Source organism: Cyphomyrmex costatus, unplaced genomic scaffold (genome assembly GCF_001594065.2).
Source record: "Cyphomyrmex costatus isolate MS0001 unplaced genomic scaffold, Ccosl1.0 scaffold2, whole genome shotgun sequence".
Lineage (NCBI taxonomy): Eukaryota > Metazoa > Arthropoda > Insecta > Hymenoptera > Formicidae > Cyphomyrmex > Cyphomyrmex costatus.
In genome coordinates, this window is record NW_017276038.1 from 597,732 (window position 1) to 604,392 (window position 6,661).

Genomic DNA, 6,661 nt, shown 5'->3' on the forward strand with positions numbered 1-6,661 from the left:
TTCGATGTTAGATCGAAAAATATCTCCTCCATCCCCCTTCTATATAATGTAGATGTGACTAATCGGTATCGGACACGTATTAGGTACGTTTACAATTTAATATTAACTGATAAATGTCATAAGAGAATCTGTGTGTGTGTAGAGAAGATCTTAGTACAATCGAATGGCCGTATTTTAACCCTTGAGTAGTCGGGATTCTCGAGTCAATGTCTCGTAATATATCATTTAGTAGCATAACATATTTCTGCAAGCAAAAAAATTGAATCTGTGAAAAGAGGAACCAATTATAAAATTATGTTATCGAAGCACATAATAAATGACTTTACAAATGTTATTTTTATGTTCATAATTTTTTGGAAAATTATATAATTATAATTCATACCACATAAGATACACGGACTTCGATCGTCATCGACTATTTAAGGGCAAATAACGCGAAAATCATTCATTCGTAACCACGCTGTAATTATCGAGTCGAAATTGCTGAGAACTGCAGTATACATTGCTTCACAAATATTTTGTTCCGATTGGACCCGGTTCAACGGCGTGAATGCGGGGAACTATATCCTGGCAATAGAAAACGATCGGCGTTGCCGGACGATAAATCCGCGTATGACGTCACCTCCTAACCGTGCTCGATGGTACTGTACGTAGTTATTTGGCAAACTATTTTCGATAACTCGTAGCACGTCGAACAATTATTACGCAAAAGGGACGATCTCACCGCAGCGTTTTTTCCGATAACCAGTTATCCGCAAGCAGGCGAGTTTCTATCGCAGAGTTACTGAATATTTCCGAGAAATTTGTTCGTTTAAAATGGAGCGCTCATATCGACGGTAAGTTCGTACAGAATACATCGCGATTCGAGCGTTTTGCCCGAGAATGCGAGCGCGGGAAAAGTTTTTCCTGGGGAAGTCACAAATGCTTCAAATTTTCTCTTTCACAAAGTAAGATTTCTTTAAATGAATAAAATTATCGAAAGACTAGGTACTCACTATCGATGGGATCCGACTGAATTATTATCTGACACATTGATCGCGACACAATTTTCTCGATGGTGACCTCACGCTCAATAATACAATCCGTATTTAAAATATTTGTATCCACAGAATTTGCGACCGATTCTGCGAATTCCGAAAACCGATTTTGCTAAGAGTTTCTTTCTCTTCTCGATTTGATCTCTCCGTCTGTCTTCACTGTGTGGATTTACTGAATATCGGACGATTTATAACTTCGTCAAACTTGTAATAAATCGATATGTAATGAACAGAGACGACGCGATGTATCGTCCTCGTTCAAGGAGTTGATGCACATCGTCGACGAATGCTGAGAATCCTGATGATCTCTCGCTGCGGACTGTCGGCGATGTGAATGGGTGCTAAAGAATCGCCGGTGATATGAATAGAACAATCAAGCAAAGCGTCACGAGTAAATGTCCTTAAACTGGGATAATTATTATTATACGTTAGGTAACATATACGGTAGCGCGATGTGTTACGTATTTACTCGATGGTCTTGCATTGTACCTAGATACGTTAGGTAATGTTTCTGTTGTAACGATTGCTGGCGTTCACCATCTTTTCGACAACATCCGAGGCGATTTTCAAAAGTTCTTCGAAATTTCGATCTTCTTTACAGTAATTGATTTGTTATTTTCGTTAATAAAATGTTAGCTTTTAGTCTATCACGCGTTTTCTATAATTTTTTTTTATAATTAATGAAAGAGACTTAAAAATGGGAATCATATCCACTCGAATTTGATTTGATATTTTCGATGAAATAAACATTTTTGGTGAAAATGTGGTGGAAGGTGGGAAGACGTCAGTATATTTCGTGACGCGATGAAATTCGATTTTGTTTAATTTAAAATAAATCGTAAAATTGTAGTAATTAATTTAAACTAATTAAATAAAACCGTTTTTCTTGATATATAGTGATAAAGTAGTTATTATTGTGCGCGAAATACGAAGTCGAAATACTTTCCTTCTTTTCGTGAAAGCAAAATCCACGTTGCGACGCTAGAAAATCGAATTTCATTGCGAAGTATGCTGACGCCTTCTACCTTCCACCACATTTTCAACAAAAATGTTTATTCCATCGGGAGTACCAAACCAAATTCGAGTGGATATGATTCCCGTTTTGGAGCGAATGGAAAGTCGGTCGAATGTCAACGTTGCCGCGGCGAAAATGATGGTGAAGGCCGGGAAATTGAAAATGAATGTACTGCATATAGAGAATTAGCGATCGCCGACTCAAAATTTCGTGTCTTTTTAGTAAAATAGAGACACGGACGTACGCGGCGATCGGTGCGGTAAGTTTAGGTCCACTACCTTGCTTTAAGAGGCCGTAAGCAGTAAAGCCACAAGAGACTGATCGATCTCAGTCGATTATATTTATCATATTCGACTGTGATTGATCAATTTTTACAGCACTATGGCTTACGGCTTTTTAGGTTGTGGACCAATGCGTGAGCACGAGCTCATACGTAATAAGAAAATCGAGCGAATAGCGTGTGCGTGTACATAGAATGTCCTGTATATAGTTTTAGATCTAAATGACGTCCGGAGAATCTCATTCGCACTTTATTACACACTCGATACTTATTTCGGATAGGTGTGGCTAAAACACACAGCATCTTACATGTATCTTTACAATATATAGTACATACACCGAGCGCCCTATCCTTCCATAACGCTCTTACATTAGATGTATACCTATCCGATATACACTCGATATTAACATCTACACTATCATCTACACTTTAACAAAATTGTATTATATTTTATATATATAAATATGTATAAATGTCCTATACACACGTTTTCTTATTGATTCGACCTCTCTCGTCCTGATTCCCACACGGAGAAAAGTATTAAAAAATTTAGCTTGATACAAATTTGAAAATAATTTTATTAGACTATTAAAATAATTAAATAAAAATCTCAAGCACGGTGAGCAATGTTGCAGAATATTTGAACATTATAAAAATCAACTTAAGCGTTTTACGTAATTATTTTGATAATAAAGTTACCAGATCAGAGATTTAGCCGAATTTTTCAATATTTCAACAAAACTTTCCGTATATTTGATTAATGTTTGAAGAACTGGTTGAACTCTTCATGTCATTTCATAGCAATTTTTATCTTAAGTCAATTTACGCCATCCGTTTATTTTATTATTATTTATATTACGAAGAGAAATGAGAAGCTGATGCAAATACGTAATAAGATTAAGAGGTAAGTAAATTTTACTTTATATCATAATTTAATTCCTTACGAGAATACACATTGCCTAAGAACAAAGACTAACGTACACTCTAAAGTACTAAACAAACTCGCAGATTTGAGTGGTCGATAAACGTACGTGTATGTGTAAATGGGTAATAACGGTCGGATTTACCCTAATATTTTTATCAAGCGCACCTGCTTCTCGTTCTATTTCAAGTCACTAATTTCCGGACGACGAAGTTCTCGCTCTTCTATCATCATCAATTTCCGCCGTCTTCGTGCTACTGACTGGCCGTATTTCAGGATATGGCGCTTGCGATTCTATAACTACACTAAGGATGTTATAGTACTACTGAAGTATCGATGCTTTCTATTTGATGCGCCGATATTTTTCGTTCGGTTCATCGGAAGTATAAGTCAACTCTGGTCATCCGGTGGGAAAGATAATTTTTTCCAATACACATTGTAATACTACATTTCACAAAAACAACGATATTTTTCTCAAGAATTAACTCTGTATCAACAATGCGAAATTTTACATTTTCTGTAACTTTTTCTGTAAATTTCAGCGATTTAGATCTTTAAGTTTCAGTGCAATTTTTTAATATATTGTTCCGAAAACTATACAAAAATACAGAAAAAAATTTCTACACACTCTTGTAAAAATTCTGACGAGTTTTTACTGTCATAGAAATCGAAGTATACGGTGTTAAACTCTTAATGTCAAATCACCTAATTCGAATTACTTTAATCACTTCTATAGGTTATCACTACTCGATAATGACTAAGTCGTTAATTTAATTAAATTAATACACAGTTAAACAATTTAATTCAAGAAAATATATTAAATTTGACTCAACTTAGTTTATTATTTACCAAGTACTTAATTTGGACATTGTTTACTTTAAAACTAATCAGAAAAAGGATTGATTTGTGTTTTGATATAAATGGAAGTTAAAAATGGCAAAATATTATTCTCTAACTCAAGAGATTGGGTTTTCATCGCTTCTTTGATATTTAACATTTTACTTATTTTTAATTAAATTTATGTAGTTCATTTAATTAAAAATATTACATTCAATTATTATATAAAAATGTTATATTTAATTTGTAGATTTAAACTTACTATACTAGAATTCACAATCAAAACATTGACAGTGCCTTTAAAGTCCAACTTAGCCGGTGGAAGGTTAATACTGCCAATTATGCGCAATGAGAACTACACCAAGTTATCTTTTAACATCGATAGCTCGGTAGTATCGAGTTGCAGCAAGCAGTAGACTCTACACAGCTTGCACGACGGAAACACGCTACGTAGACATGCACGAGCGATAAAATTACCATGTCCAACAAATCACCCCAGCGGAGCGCGCTATCGAGTGTGCGACGCAACTAATTATACGCGCGTATATTACTTGCGGGCGACCCAGGACGGCAGTTCGGCTGCCGCTGGCAGTTTCAATTGCCGTCCGACGAGCTCGTCCATCGGATTACAGCGTGGATTTACCCAAGGCGTCCGCGAGAGCTCCGATCCATTAATGAACAAGTTCCCAGCAAGTTCGCTAATACTGGTATGCGCGGGTAACGGCCGCCACTTAATCAAACTTGGACTCGACGCGATGCGACTGTTGAGTCGACGCTGATGAACATTCCCGACTTTTTTTTACCTGCTCATGAATACTGTGTAGGTATACAATTTCGTCAGTCGGCAGTAAGGACCAATTTTGATTCTTTTTTTTTTTTGGTGTTTTCAACTTTGAGTTAATCGAAAAGATAACTTTGATTTTTTTCAGCTAGGTACTATTTAATATTGAAATATTAATAGTATACATATATACCCAGACAACAAAAGTCCAAAATCGAGTCCTAAGACGTCTTTTGCGTCTAAAGACGACTTACATCACAATTTTGGACTTTGTGTTGTTTAAGTATATTATATATAATATACCTAAAGAACACATTGTTTCAAAGAAAATGTAAATGAAATTTATCATAAATCCAAGTCACACTTGAGATTACCGTGATATTTAATACGTAGATATCGTGAAAGCAAAGATAAAACGGAAACGATCACAAGTTTCATTTTACGAACTTATAAGCGGGATCCTCTTAAAACTTCGACTGTCGCCTGCAATTGGTGAGATAGGAGACATCGAGAGTATGGAGTTATTATATGTTCGATACTCCCATCGCGAGAGCGCAGTACAGAAGTCGTGGCTGTTTCAGGTGGTTTTGTATCGCAGCTAAGCTTTGTTATCTTACCTAGAAACTACGCAATAATGCCACATTTCTCGAATAAATCGATGTCCCGGAGGATAAGTAGAGTCTTCACCCCGCCGCGCATTTTATATAAAATGTGCCATTATTACTTCCCTCGAGAGCGGAGTTAATTAAATCCCGTTAGTAAAGGCTACGGGCAATTTGAACCCACGTTGCCGATTGAAAACGATGACGGGAAACGAAAGCGAGCTGCCGTGATCTCAGTCGTTAATTGTTTTCTCCGTCCGAATCGCACACCAGCAGAGAAATGGAAAGAAAAGATGATTAAAATGATAGAGAATTGTGCAAAATCAAAAGGGAATTACTTATCATGTAAATTATTTTAAAAAAATATTTGCGAAGTCAAAAGTATTATATTAATTAATTATTTTATAAATGTCATTTCTAACGTGTCTCTTTAAAGTATCTTATATGTAAGCATTCTATTATAAAAATTTATAGTAATTTATAGAAACTAAAGAAGTCTATAATAAATATATTCTTAGGATTTTTATTTACATATATGTCATTTGATTAAAAGTTTGAATTTATTGTAAAGAAAATGTGAAACAAATCAGTTTTAAAAACATAACTGTTGTATACATCATAGGTATACAAATGTCCATATTTTCATCTTTGTTTAGTTTTAGATTTTCAAGGAGCATTATATTGTATTGATATCTCTCTAATGACCTTTTGTTATTCAATTTGCTTATTGCATCTTACTTACTGCTGTTTAATTTCTTTTTTTGTTACTGCGTGTCAACGAAATTATTATTAATATTATTATCATCATCATCAGAGCTAAATCTTTACCCATACTGTAAAGTATTATATATACAACGTGATATCATATTCCTTCTTCATGTATATATAAGTGTCTATACATGTATAACTTTCTATAGTTATAAATGATAAAGATCATCCTCATACTCTCGGATCCTTTACAACTTCATTCGTCCGGCGACCACGTCGTTTCATTGAAATAACGACTAACCCACTTTGCATGGCGAGCGACCGAGATTACATAAGTTATGCGAGTTATCGCACGTATCCATAAGGGACGATACGTCCTTTGAATGCGAGAGATCGCGGACTCGAATGCACTGTTCGAATGTAAATCTGCTCCTCCCGCTGTCGTACTTCTGGCCGAACCATGTCCGACTTTTAGCTGA